Source organism: Cebidichthys violaceus, unplaced genomic scaffold (assembly GCF_023349555.1).
Source record: "Cebidichthys violaceus isolate CVI_PGR_0920_01 unplaced genomic scaffold, fCebVio1.0.p SCAF_32, whole genome shotgun sequence".
Lineage (NCBI taxonomy): Eukaryota > Metazoa > Chordata > Actinopteri > Perciformes > Stichaeidae > Cebidichthys > Cebidichthys violaceus.
Genome location: NW_027176506.1, coordinates 1405748 through 1418889, shown reverse-complemented (window position 1 = coordinate 1418889; position 13142 = coordinate 1405748). Strand labels below are relative to the sequence as shown.

The following is a 13142-nucleotide window of genomic DNA, read 5'->3' as shown; positions in this document are numbered from 1 at the left end:
GTGAAGTGGTCTCTGACAGGAGGAACACGCTTGATATGTCACCACAATCTGTGTTAAATGGCTGTTGTCTTACTTGCAGCTGGTAGAAAACTCCCCGTCAGGGAATCGAACCCTGGTCTTCCCCGTGACAAGCGGAGATACTGTCCACTATACTAACGAGGACTGCTCCAGTACCACTTTTGGCTAGGAAAAAAAAAAAGGTGGCGCTGTTCCGGCCTTTAAAGGGAATTCTTAGAGCTATACAAGGGAGGCTTTGAGTTTAGTCGACAACAACTGTCACTCAATGGCACAGCAGCTGTGACTGAATCCATTCAGAAATCATGTTGTCTGGCATCTGAAATGTTTGCAATCAAGTGTGAATGTAGCATGATCTTGGGCACATGCGTAAAAGTCATTTTCAGCAGTTTCCGTAGTGTAGTGGTTATCATGTTTGCCTCACACGCAAAAGGTCCCCCGTTCGAAACTGGGCGGAAACACTCTTCTTATTCCTGCTTACTCCACACAATAAAACTCTCCTTAGAGGAATTGTCAGTAAATTGGATAATAAGTACAACTCCCCCAGTGTTAGCTCTTCCTCCACACAATCAAAGTCTTTTGAGTTGTGTTCCCAGCAAACTGGATGAAAAGAAGCACTATGTGAATAATGTTTTCTCTCAGAGATACTTGAACTCGGTCATTTTGGGCAGTCACTCACTCCCATCTAGGGGTGAGCAATCCTCCACTCTCTGGTTGTGAACCACGGCTTCGTACTTGTAGGTGCTATCTGTAATAGTGATTGCTTCACACTCGACTGCAAACTGCCCCAGTGTGTGCTGAAGGTCACGGCCTGATGAAGCCAACAGATCAACATCATCTGCAAAGAGCAGAGAAGCAATTCTGAGGTCCCTCAGCTGCACCTCGAGTTGAGTTGGTCGGGATCCGGAGTTCCTCACAGGGCTCGTTCCACCATCTGACAATACCCCGAGTCAGGGACAGCAGTTCTCCTCCCTTGTAGGTGCCGACTCTCATTCCAACCGCTTCACACTTGACTGAAAACTGGACCTTGTGTGCTGCTCCTGAGTAGTCTCATTGTTGGCCAGAACTTCCTTGAGACCAACCAGAAGTCCTTCTCCATGGCTTCCCCCCTAAACCAATGTGTGGTAAGAATATCACATTTCATGGACAAATGATTTGAGATATCAGCATGTTGGTAGTGATGAATTTTCCATTCTGATGAGCAGTGAAAAACTTTCATGCATGCTGTGGTTGTTGATCATATCGTCAATGTGAAGTGGTCTCTGACAGGAGGAACACGCTTGATATGTCACCACAATCTGTGTTAAATGGCTGTTGTCTTACTTGCAGCTGGTAGAAAACTCCCCGTCAGGGAATCAAACCCTGGTCTTCCCCGTGACAAGCGGAGATACTGTCCACTATACTAACGAGGACTGCTCCAGTACCACTTTTGGCTAGGAAAAAAAAAAAGGTGGCGCTGTTCCGGCCTTTAAAGGGAATTCTTAGAGCTATACAAGGGAGGCTTTGAGTTTAGTCGACAACAACTGTCACTCAATGGCACAGCAGCTGTGACTGAATCCATTCAGAAATCATGTTGTCTGGCATCTGAAATGTTTGCAATCAAGTGTGAATGTAGCATGATCTTGGGCACATGCGTAAAAGTCATTTTCAGCAGTTTCAGTAGTGTAGTGGTTATCATGTTTGCCTCACACGCAAAAGGTCCCCCGTTCGAAACTGGGCGGAAACACTCTTCTTATTCCTGCTTACTCCACACAATAAAACTCTCCTTAGAGGAATTGTCAGTAAATTGGATAATAAGTACAACTCCCCCAGTGTTAGCTCTTCCTCCACACAATCAAAATCTTTTGAGTTGTGTTCCCAGCAAACTGGATGAGAAGAAGCACGATGTGAATAATGTTTTCTCTCAGAGATACTTGAACTCGGTCATTTTGGGCAGTCACTCTCTCCCATCTAGGGGTGAGCAATCCTCCACTCTCTGGTTGTGAACCACGGCTTCGTACTTGTAGGTGCTATCTGTAATAGTGATTGCTTCACACTCGACTGCAAACTGCCCCAGTGTGTGCTGAAGGTCACGGCCTGATGAAGCCAACAGATCAACATCATCTGCAAAGAGCAGAGAAGCAATTCTGAGGTCCCTCAGCTGCACCTCGAGTTGAGTTGGTCGGGATCCGGAGTTCCTCACAGGGCTCGTTCCACCATCTGACAATACCCCGAGTCAGGGACAGCAGTTCTCCTCCCTTGTAGGTGCCGACTCTCATTCCAACCGCTTCACACTTGACTGAAAACTGGACCTTGTGTGCTGCTCCTGAGTAGTCTTATTGTTTGCCAGAACTTCCTTGAGACCAACCAGAAGTCCTTCTCCATGGCTTCCCCCCTAAACCAATGTGTGGTAAGAATATCACATTTCATGGACAAATGATTTGAGATATCAGCATGTTGGTAGTGATGAATTTTCCATTCTGATGAGCAGTGAAAAACTTTCATGCATGCTGTGGTTGTTGATCATATCGTCAACGTGAAGCGGTCTCTGACAGGAGGAACACGCTTGATATGTCACCACAATCTGTGTTAAATGGCTGTTGTCTTACTTGCAGCTGGTAGAAAACTCCCCGTCAGGGAATCGAACCCTGGTCTTCCCCGTGACAAGCGGAGATACTGTCCACTATACTAACGAGGACTGCTCCAGTACCACTTTTGGCTAGGAAAAAAAAACAGGTGGCGCTGTTCCGGCCTTTAAAGGGAATTCTTAGAGCTATACAAGGGAGGCTTTGAGTTTAGTCGACAACAACTGTCACTCAATGGCACAGCAGCTGTGACTGAATCCATTCAGAAATCATGTTGTCTGGCATCTGAAATGTTTGCAATCAAGTGTGAATGTAGCATGATCTTGGGCACATGCGTAAAAGTCATTTTCAGCAGTTTCCGTAGTGTAGTGGTTATCACGTTTGCCTAACACGCAAAAGGTCCCCTGTTCAAAACAGGGAGGAAACACTCTTCTTATTCCTGCTTACTCCACACAATAAAACTCTACTTAGAGGAATTGTCAGTAAATTGGATAATAAGTACAACTCCCCCAGTGTTAGCTCTTCCTCCACACAATCAAAATCTTTTGAGTTGTGTTCCCAGCAAACTGGATGAGAAGAAGCACGATGTGAATAATGTTTTCTCTCAGAGATACTTGAACTCAGTCATTTTGGGCAGTCACTCTCTCCCATCTAGGGGTGAGCAATCCTCCACTCTCTGGTTGTGAACCACGGCTTCGTACTTGTAGGTGCTATCTGTAATAGTGATTGCTTCACACTCGACTGCAAACTGCCCCAGTGTGTGCTGAAGGTCACGGCCTGATGAAGCCAACAGATCAACATCATCTGCAAAGAGCAGAGAAGCAATTCTGAGGTCCCTCAGCTGCACCTCGAGTTGAGTTGGTCGGGATCCGGAGTTCCTCACAGGGCTCGTTCCACCATCTGACAATACCCCGAGTCAGGGACAGCAGTTCTCCTCCCTTGTAGGTGCCGACTCTCATTCCAACCGCTTCACACTTGACTGAAAACTGGACCTTGTGTGCTGCTCCTGAGTAGTCTCATTGTTGGCCAGAACTTCCTTGAGACCAACCAGAAGTCCTTCTCCATGGCTTCCCCCCTAAACCAATGTGTGGTAAGAATATCACATTTCATGGACAAATGATTTGAGATATCAGCATGTTGGTAGTGATGAATTTTCCATTCTGATGAGCAGTGAAAAACTTTCATGCATGCTGTGGTTGTTGATCATATCGTCAATGTGAAGTGGTCTCTGACAGGAGGAACACGCTTGATATGTCACCACAATCTGTGTTAAATGGCTGTTGTCTTACTTGCAGCTGGTAGAAAACTCCCCGTCAGGGAATCGAACCCTGGTCTTCCCCGTGACAAGCGGAGATACTGTCCACTATACTAACGAGGACTGCTCCAGTACCACTTTTGGCTAGGAAAAAAAAACAGGTGGCGCTGTTCCGGCCTTTAAAGGGAATTCTTAGAGCTATACAAGGGAGGCTTTGAGTTTAGTCGACAACAACTGTCACTCAATGGCACAGCAGCTGTGACTGAATCCATTCAGAAATCATGTTGTCTGGCATCTGAAATGTTTGCAATCAAGTGTGAATGTAGCATGATCTTGGGCACATGCGTAAAAGTCATTTTCAGCAGTTTCCGTAGTGTAGTGGTTATCACGTTTGCCTAACACGCAAAAGGTCCCCTGTTCAAAACAGGGAGGAAACACTCTTCTTATTCCTGCTTACTCCACACAATAAAACTCTACTTAGAGGAATTGTCAGTAAATTGGATAATAAGTACAACTCCCCCAGTGTTAGCTCTTCCTCCACACAATCAAAATCTTTTGAGTTGTGTTCCCAGCAAACTGGATGAAAAGAAGCACTATGTGAATAATGTTTTCTCTCAGAGATACTTGAACTCAGTCATTTTGGGCAGTCACTCACTCCCATCTAGGGGTGAGCAATCCTCCACTCTCTGGTTGTGAACCACGGCTTCGTACTTGTAGGTGCTATCTGTAATAGTGATTGCTTCACACTCGACTGCAAACTGCCCCAGTGTGTGCTGAAGGTCACGGCCTGATGAAGCCAACAGATCAACATCATCTGCAAAGAGCAGAGAAGCAATTCTGAGGTCCCTCAGCTGCACCTCGAGTTGAGTTGGTCGGGATCCGGAGTTCCTCACAGGGCTCGTTCCACCATCTGACAATACCCCGAGTCAGGGACAGCAGTTCTCCTCCCTTGTAGGTGCCGACTCTCATTCCAACCGCTTCACACTTGACTGAAAACTGGACCTTGTGTGCTGCTCCTGAGTAGTCTCATTGTTGGCCAGAACTTCCTTGAGACCAACCAGAAGTCCTTCTCCATGGCTTCCCCCCTAAACCAATGTGTGGTAAGAATATCACATTTCATGGACAAATGATTTGAGATATCAGCATGTTGGTAGTGATGAATTTTCCATTCTGATGAGCAGTGAAAAACTTTCATGCATGCTGTGGTTGTTGATCATATCGTCAATGTGAAGTGGTCTCTGACAGGAGGAACACGCTTGATATGTCACCACAATCTGTGTTAAATGGCTGTTGTCTTACTTGCACCTGGTAGAAAACTCCCCGTCAGGGAATCGAACCCTGGTCTTCCGCATGACAAGCGGAGATACTGTCCACTATACTAACGAGGACTGCTCCAGTACCACTTTTGGCTAGGAAAAAAAAACAGGTGGCGCTGTTCCGGCCTTTAAAGGGAATTCTTAGAGCTATACAAGGGAGGCTTTGAGTTTAGTCGACAACAACTGTCACTCAATGGCACAGCAGCTGTGACTGAATCCATTCAGAAATCATGTTGTCTGGCATCTGAAATGTTTGCAATCAAGTGTGAATGTAGCATGATCTTGGGCACATGCGTAAAAGTCATTTTCAGCAGTTTCCGTAGTGTAGTGGTTATCACATTTGCCTCACATGCAAAAGGTCCACCGTTCGAAACTGGGTGGAAACACTCTTCTTTATTCCTGCTTACTCCTCACAATAAAACTCTCCTTAGAAGAATTGTCAGTAAATTGGATAATAAGTACAACTCCCCCAGTGTTAGCTCTTCTTCCACACAATCAAAGTCTTTTGAGTTGTGTTCCCAGCAAACTGGATGAAAAGAAGCACTATGTGAATAATGTTTTCTCTCAGAGATACTTGAACTCGGTCATTTTGGGCAGTCACTCTCTCCCATCTAGGGGTGAGCAATCCTCCACTCTCTGGTTGTGAACCACGGCTTCGTACTTGTAGGTGCTATCTGTAATAGTGATTGCTTCACACTCGACTGCAAACTGCCCCAGTGTGTGCTGAAGGTCACGGCCTGATGAAGCCAACAGATCAACATCATCTGCAAAGAGCAGAGAAGCAATTCTGAGGTCCCTCAGCTGCACCTCGAGTTGAGTTGGTCGGGATCCGGAGTTCCTCACAGGGCTCGTTCCACCATCTGACAATACCCCGAGTCAGGGACAGCAGTTCTCCTCCCTTGTAGGTGCCGACTCTCATTCCAACCGCTTCACACTTGACTGAAAACTGGACCTTGTGTGCTGCTCCTGAGTAGTCTTATTGTTTGCCAGAACTTCCTTGAGACCAACCAGAAGTCCTTCTCCATGGCTTCCCCCCTAAACCAATGTGTGGTAAGAATATCACATTTCATGGACAAATGATTTGAGATATCAGCATGTTGGTAGTGATGAATTTTCCATTCTGATGAGCAGTGAAAAACTTTCATGCATGCTGTGGTTGTTGATCATATCGTCAATGTGAAGTGGTCTCTGACAGGAGGAACACGCTTGATATGTCACCACAATCTGTGTTAAATGGCTGTTGTCTTACTTGCACCTGGTAGAAAACTCCCTGTCAGGGAATCGAACCCTGGTCTTCCGCGTGACAAGCGGAGATACTGTCCACTATACTAACGAGGACTGCTCCAGTACCACTTTTGGCTAGGAAAAAAAAACAGGTGGCGCTGTTCCGGCCTTTAAAGGGAATTCTTAGAGCTATACAAGGGAAGCTTTGAGTTTAGTCGACAACAACTGTCACTCAATGGCACAGCAGCTGTGACTGAATCCATTCAGAAATCATGTTGTCTGGCATCTGAAATGTTTGCAATCAAGTGTGAATGTAGCATGATCTTGGGCACATGCGTAAAAGTCATTTTCAGCAGTTTCCGTAGTGTAGTGGTTATCACGTTTGCCTCACATGCAAAAGGTCCCCCGTTTGAAACTGAGTGGAAACACTCTACTTATTCCTGCTTACTCCACACAATAAAACTCTACTTAGAGGAATTGTCAGTAAATTGGATAATAAGTACAACTCCCCCAGTGTTAGCTCTTCTTCCACACAATCAAAGTCTTTTGAGTTGTGTTCCCAGCAAACTGGATGAAAAGAAGCACTATGTGAATAATGTTTTCTCTCAGAGATACTTGAACTCGGTCATTTTGGGCAGTCACTCACTCCCATCTAGGGGTGAGCAATCCTCCACTCTCTGGTTGTGAACCACGGCTTCGTACTTGTAGGTGCTATCTGTAATAATGATTGCTTCACACTCGACTGCAAACTGCCCCAGTGTGTGCTGAAGGTCACGGCCTGATGAAGCCAACAGATCAACATCATCTGCAAAGAGCAGAGAAGCAATTCTGAGGTCCCTCAGCTGCACCTCGAGTTGAGTTGGTCGGGATCCGGAGTTCCTCACAGGGCTCGTTCCACCATCTGACAATACCCCGAGTCAGGGACAGCAGTTCTCCTCCCTTGTAGGTGCCGACTCTCATTCCAACCGCTTCACACTTGACTGAAAACTGGACCTTGTGTGCTGCTCCTGAGTAGTCTTATTGTTTGCCAGAACTTCCTTGAGACCAACCAGAAGTCCTTCTCCATGGCTTCCCCCTAAACCAATGTGTGGTAAGAATATCACATTTCATGGACAAATGATTTGAGATATCAGCATGTTGGTAGTGATGAATTTTCCATTCTGATGAGCAGTGAAAAACTTTCATGCATGCTGTGGTTGTTGATCATATCGTCAATGTGAAGTGGTCTCTGACAGGAGGAACACGCTTGATATGACAACACAATCTGTGTTAAATGGCTGTTGTCTTACTTGCACCTGGTAGAAAACTCCCCGTCAGGGAATCGAACCCTGGTCTTCCGCGTGACAAGCAGAGATACTGTCCACTATACTAACGAGGACTGCTCCAGTACCACTTTTGGCTCGGAAAAAAAAACAGGTGGCGCTGTTCCGGCCTTTAAAGGGAATTCTTAGAGCTATACAAGGGAAGCTTTGAGTTTAGTCGACAACAACTGTCACTCAATGGCACAGCAGCTGTGACTGAATCCATTCAGAAATCATGTTGTCTGGCATCTGAAATGTTTGCAATCAAGTGTGAATGTAGCATGATCTTGGGCACATGCGTAAAAGTCATTTTCAGCAGTTTCCGTAGTGTAGTGGTTATCACGTTTGCCTCACATGCAAAAGGTCCCCCGTTCGAAACTGGGTGGAAACACTCTACTTATTCCTGCTTACTCCACACAATAAAACTCTACTTAGAGGAATTGTCAGTAAATTGGATAATAAGTACAACTCCCCCAGTGTTAGCTCTTCTTCCACACAATCAAAGTCTTTTGAGTTGTGTTCCCAGCAAACTGGATGAAAAGAAGCACTATGTGAATAATGTTTTCTCTCAGAGATACTTGAACTCGGTCATTTTGGGCAGTCACTCACTCCCATCTAGGGGTGAGCAATCCTCCACTCTCTGGTTGTGAACCACGGCTTCGTACTTGTAGGTGCTATCTGTAATAATGATTGCTTCACACTCGACTGCAAACTGCCCCAGTGTGTGCTGAAGGTCACGGCCTGATGAAGCCAACAGATCAACATCATCTGCAAAGAGCAGAGAAGCAATTCTGAGGTCCCTCAGCTGCACCTCGAGTTGAGTTGGTCGGGATCCGGAGTTCCTCACAGGGCTCGTTCCACCATCTGACAATACCCCGAGTCAGGGACAGCAGTTCTCCTCCCTTGTAGGTGCCGACTCTCATTCCAACCGCTTCACACTTGACTGAAAACTGGACCTTGTGTGCTGCTCCTGAGTAGTCTCATTGTTGGCCAGAACTTCCTTGAGACCAACCAGAAGTCCTTCTCCATGGCTTCCCCCCTAAACCAATGTGTGGTAAGAATATCACATTTCATGGACAAATGATTTGAGATATCAGCATGTTGGTAGTGATGAATTTTCCATTCTGATGAGCAGTGAAAAACTTTCATGCATGCTGTGGTTGTTGATCATATCGTCAATGTGAAGTGGTCTCTGACAGGAGGAACACGCTTGATATGTCACCACAATCTGTGTTAAATGGCTGTTGTCTTACTTGCACCTGGTAGAAAACTCCCCGTCAGGGAATCGAACCCTGGTCTTCCGCATGACAAGCGGAGATACTGTCCACTATACTAACGAGGACTGCTCCAGTACCACTTTTGGCTAGGAAAAAAAAACAGGTGGCGCTGTTCCGGCCTTTAAAGGGAATTCTTAGAGCTATACAAGGGAGGCTTTGAGTTTAGTCGACAACAACTGTCACTCAATGGCACAGCAGCTGTGACTGAATCCATTCAGAAATCATGTTGTCTGGCATCTGAAATGTTTGCAATCAAGTGTGAATGTAGCATGATCTTGGGCACATGCGTAAAAGTCATTTTCAGCAGTTTCCGTAGTGTAGTGGTTATCACATTTGCCTCACATGCAAAAGGTCCACCGTTCGAAACTGGGTGGAAACACTCTTCTTTATTCCTGCTTACTCCTCACAATAAAACTCTCCTTAGAAGAATTGTCAGTAAATTGGATAATAAGTACAACTCCCCCAGTGTTAGCTCTTCTTCCACACAATCAAAGTCTTTTGAGTTGTGTTCCCAGCAAACTGGATGAAAAGAAGCACTATGTGAATAATGTTTTCTCTCAGAGATACTTGAACTCGGTCATTTTGGGCAGTCACTCTCTCCCATCTAGGGGTGAGCAATCCTCCACTCTCTGGTTGTGAACCACGGCTTCGTACTTGTAGGTGCTATCTGTAATAGTGATTGCTTCACACTCGACTGCAAACTGCCCCAGTGTGTGCTGAAGGTCACGGCCTGATGAAGCCAACAGATCAACATCATCTGCAAAGAGCAGAGAAGCAATTCTGAGGTCCCTCAGCTGCACCTCGAGTTGAGTTGGTCGGGATCCGGAGTTCCTCACAGGGCTCGTTCCACCATCTGACAATACCCCGAGTCAGGGACAGCAGTTCTCCTCCCTTGTAGGTGCCGACTCTCATTCCAACCGCTTCACACTTGACTGAAAACTGGACCTTGTGTGCTGCTCCTGAGTAGTCTTATTGTTTGCCAGAACTTCCTTGAGACCAACCAGAAGTCCTTCTCCATGGCTTCCCCCCTAAACCAATGTGTGGTAAGAATATCACATTTCATGGACAAATGATTTGAGATATCAGCATGTTGGTAGTGATGAATTTTCCATTCTGATGAGCAGTGAAAAACTTTCATGCATGCTGTGGTTGTTGATCATATCGTCAATGTGAAGTGGTCTCTGACAGGAGGAACACGCTTGATATGTCACCACAATCTGTGTTAAATGGCTGTTGTCTTACTTGCACCTGGTAGAAAACTCCCTGTCAGGGAATCGAACCCTGGTCTTCCGCGTGACAAGCGGAGATACTGTCCACTATACTAACGAGGACTGCTCCAGTACCACTTTTGGCTAGGAAAAAAAAACAGGTGGCGCTGTTCCGGCCTTTAAAGGGAATTCTTAGAGCTATACAAGGGAAGCTTTGAGTTTAGTCGACAACAACTGTCACTCAATGGCACAGCAGCTGTGACTGAATCCATTCAGAAATCATGTTGTCTGGCATCTGAAATGTTTGCAATCAAGTGTGAATGTAGCATGATCTTGGGCACATGCGTAAAAGTCATTTTCAGCAGTTTCCGTAGTGTAGTGGTTATCACGTTTGCCTCACATGCAAAAGGTCCCCCGTTTGAAACTGAGTGGAAACACTCTACTTATTCCTGCTTACTCCACACAATAAAACTCTACTTAGAGGAATTGTCAGTAAATTGGATAATAAGTACAACTCCCCCAGTGTTAGCTCTTCTTCCACACAATCAAAGTCTTTTGAGTTGTGTTCCCAGCAAACTGGATGAAAAGAAGCACTATGTGAATAATGTTTTCTCTCAGAGATACTTGAACTCGGTCATTTTGGGCAGTCACTCACTCCCATCTAGGGGTGAGCAATCCTCCACTCTCTGGTTGTGAACCACGGCTTCGTACTTGTAGGTGCTATCTGTAATAATGATTGCTTCACACTCGACTGCAAACTGCCCCAGTGTGTGCTGAAGGTCACGGCCTGATGAAGCCAACAGATCAACATCATCTGCAAAGAGCAGAGAAGCAATTCTGAGGTCCCTCAGCTGCACCTCGAGTTGAGTTGGTCGGGATCCGGAGTTCCTCACAGGGCTCGTTCCACCATCTGACAATACCCCGAGTCAGGGACAGCAGTTCTCCTCCCTTGTAGGTGCCGACTCTCATTCCAACCGCTTCACACTTGACTGAAAACTGGACCTTGTGTGCTGCTCCTGAGTAGTCTTATTGTTTGCCAGAACTTCCTTGAGACCAACCAGAAGTCCTTCTCCATGGCTTCCCCCTAAACCAATGTGTGGTAAGAATATCACATTTCATGGACAAATGATTTGAGATATCAGCATGTTGGTAGTGATGAATTTTCCATTCTGATGAGCAGTGAAAAACTTTCATGCATGCTGTGGTTGTTGATCATATCGTCAATGTGAAGTGGTCTCTGACAGGAGGAACACGCTTGATATGACAACACAATCTGTGTTAAATGGCTGTTGTCTTACTTGCACCTGGTAGAAAACTCCCCGTCAGGGAATCGAACCCTGGTCTTCCGCGTGACAAGCAGAGATACTGTCCACTATACTAACGAGGACTGCTCCAGTACCACTTTTGGCTCGGAAAAAAAAACAGGTGGCGCTGTTCCGGCCTTTAAAGGGAATTCTTAGAGCTATACAAGGGAAGCTTTGAGTTTAGTCGACAACAACTGTCACTCAATGGCACAGCAGCTGTGACTGAATCCATTCAGAAATCATGTTGTCTGGCATCTGAAATGTTTGCAATCAAGTGTGAATGTAGCATGATCTTGGGCACATGCGTAAAAGTCATTTTCAGCAGTTTCCGTAGTGTAGTGGTTATCACGTTTGCCTCACATGCAAAAGGTCCCCCGTTCGAAACTGGGTGGAAACACTCTACTTATTCCTGCTTACTCCACACAATAAAACTCTACTTAGAGGAATTGTCAGTAAATTGGATAATAAGTACAACTCCCCCAGTGTTAGCTCTTCTTCCACACAATCAAAGTCTTTTGAGTTGTGTTCCCAGCAAACTGGATGAAAAGAAGCACTATGTGAATAATGTTTTCTCTCAGAGATACTTGAACTCGGTCATTTTGGGCAGTCACTCACTCCCATCTAGGGGTGAGCAATCCTCCACTCTCTGGTTGTGAACCACGGCTTCGTACTTGTAGGTGCTATCTGTAATAATGATTGCTTCACACTCGACTGCAAACTGCCCCAGTGTGTGCTGAAGGTCACGGCCTGATGAAGCCAACAGATCAACATCATCTGCAAAGAGCAGAGAAGCAATTCTGAGGTCCCTCAGCTGCACCTCGAGTTGAGTTGGTCGGGATCCGGAGTTCCTCACAGGGCTCGTTCCACCATCTGACAATACCCCGAGTCAGGGACAGCAGTTCTCCTCCCTTGTAGGTGCCGACTCTCATTCCAACCGCTTCACACTTGACTGAAAACTGGACCTTGTGTGCTGCTCCTGAGTAGTCTTATTGTTTGCCAGAACTTCCTTGAGACCAACCAGAAGTCCTTCTCCATGGCTTCCCCCTAAACCAATGTGTGGTAAGAATATCACATTTCATGGACAAATGATTTGAGATATCAGCATGTTGGTAGTGATGAATTTTCCATTCTGATGAGCAGTGAAAAACTTTCATGCATGCTGTGGTTGTTGATCATATCGTCAATGTGAAGTGGTCTCTGACAGGAGGAACACGCTTGATATGACAACACAATCTGTGTTAAATGGCTGTTGTCTTACTTGCACCTGGTAGAAAACTCCCCGTCAGGGAATCGAACCCTGGTCTTCCGCGTGACAAGCAGAGATACTGTCCACTATACTAACGAGGACTGCTCCAGTACCACTTTTGGCTAGGAAAAAAAAACAGGTGGCGCTGTTCCGGCCTTTAAAGGGAATTCTTAGAGCTATACAAGGGAGGCTTTGAGTTTAGTCGACAACAACTGTCACTCAATGGCACAGCAGCTGTGACTGAATCCATTCAGAAATCATGTTGTCTGGCATCTGAAACTTTTGCAATCAAGTGTGAATGTAACATGATCTTGGGCACATGCGTAAAAGTCATTTTCAGCAGTTTCAGTAGTGTAGTGGTTATCGCGTTTGCCTCACATGCAAAAGGTCCCCCGTTCGAAACTGGGCGGAAACACTCTTCTTATTCCTGCT

At 45.8% G+C, this 13142-nt stretch overlaps 10 non-coding genes across 10 annotated transcripts; 5 read left to right on the top strand and 5 right to left on the bottom strand.

Moving 5' to 3' along the window:
- Positions 1–403: 403 nt before the first annotated feature.
- trnav-cac (transfer RNA valine (anticodon CAC)) lies at positions 404–476 on the top strand. The gene has a single exon. It is a non-coding gene; the product is annotated as a tRNA-Val (tRNA).
- Positions 477–2933: 2457 nt separating this feature from the next.
- trnav-aac (transfer RNA valine (anticodon AAC)) lies at positions 2934–3006 on the top strand. Its single transcript has one exon. It is a non-coding gene; the product is annotated as a tRNA-Val (tRNA).
- Positions 3007–4198: 1192 nt separating this feature from the next.
- trnav-aac (transfer RNA valine (anticodon AAC)) lies at positions 4199–4271 on the top strand. The gene has a single exon. It is a non-coding gene; the product is annotated as a tRNA-Val (tRNA).
- An 879-nt stretch (positions 4272–5150) lies between these two features.
- Positions 5151–5222, bottom strand: trnad-guc (transfer RNA aspartic acid (anticodon GUC)). Its single transcript has one exon. It is a non-coding gene; the product is annotated as a tRNA-Asp (tRNA).
- A 2458-nt stretch (positions 5223–7680) lies between these two features.
- Positions 7681–7752, bottom strand: trnad-guc (transfer RNA aspartic acid (anticodon GUC)). Its single transcript has one exon. It is a non-coding gene; the product is annotated as a tRNA-Asp (tRNA).
- A 241-nt stretch (positions 7753–7993) lies between these two features.
- On the top strand, positions 7994–8066 carry trnav-cac (transfer RNA valine (anticodon CAC)). The gene has a single exon. It is a non-coding gene; the product is annotated as a tRNA-Val (tRNA).
- Positions 8067–8945: 879 nt separating this feature from the next.
- On the bottom strand, positions 8946–9017 carry trnad-guc (transfer RNA aspartic acid (anticodon GUC)). Its single transcript has one exon. It is a non-coding gene; the product is annotated as a tRNA-Asp (tRNA).
- A 2458-nt stretch (positions 9018–11475) lies between these two features.
- On the bottom strand, positions 11476–11547 carry trnad-guc (transfer RNA aspartic acid (anticodon GUC)). The gene has a single exon. It is a non-coding gene; the product is annotated as a tRNA-Asp (tRNA).
- A 241-nt stretch (positions 11548–11788) lies between these two features.
- Positions 11789–11861, top strand: trnav-cac (transfer RNA valine (anticodon CAC)). The gene has a single exon. It is a non-coding gene; the product is annotated as a tRNA-Val (tRNA).
- Positions 11862–12739: 878 nt separating this feature from the next.
- trnad-guc (transfer RNA aspartic acid (anticodon GUC)) lies at positions 12740–12811 on the bottom strand. Its single transcript has one exon. It is a non-coding gene; the product is annotated as a tRNA-Asp (tRNA).
- Positions 12812–13142: the final 331 nt, after the last annotated feature.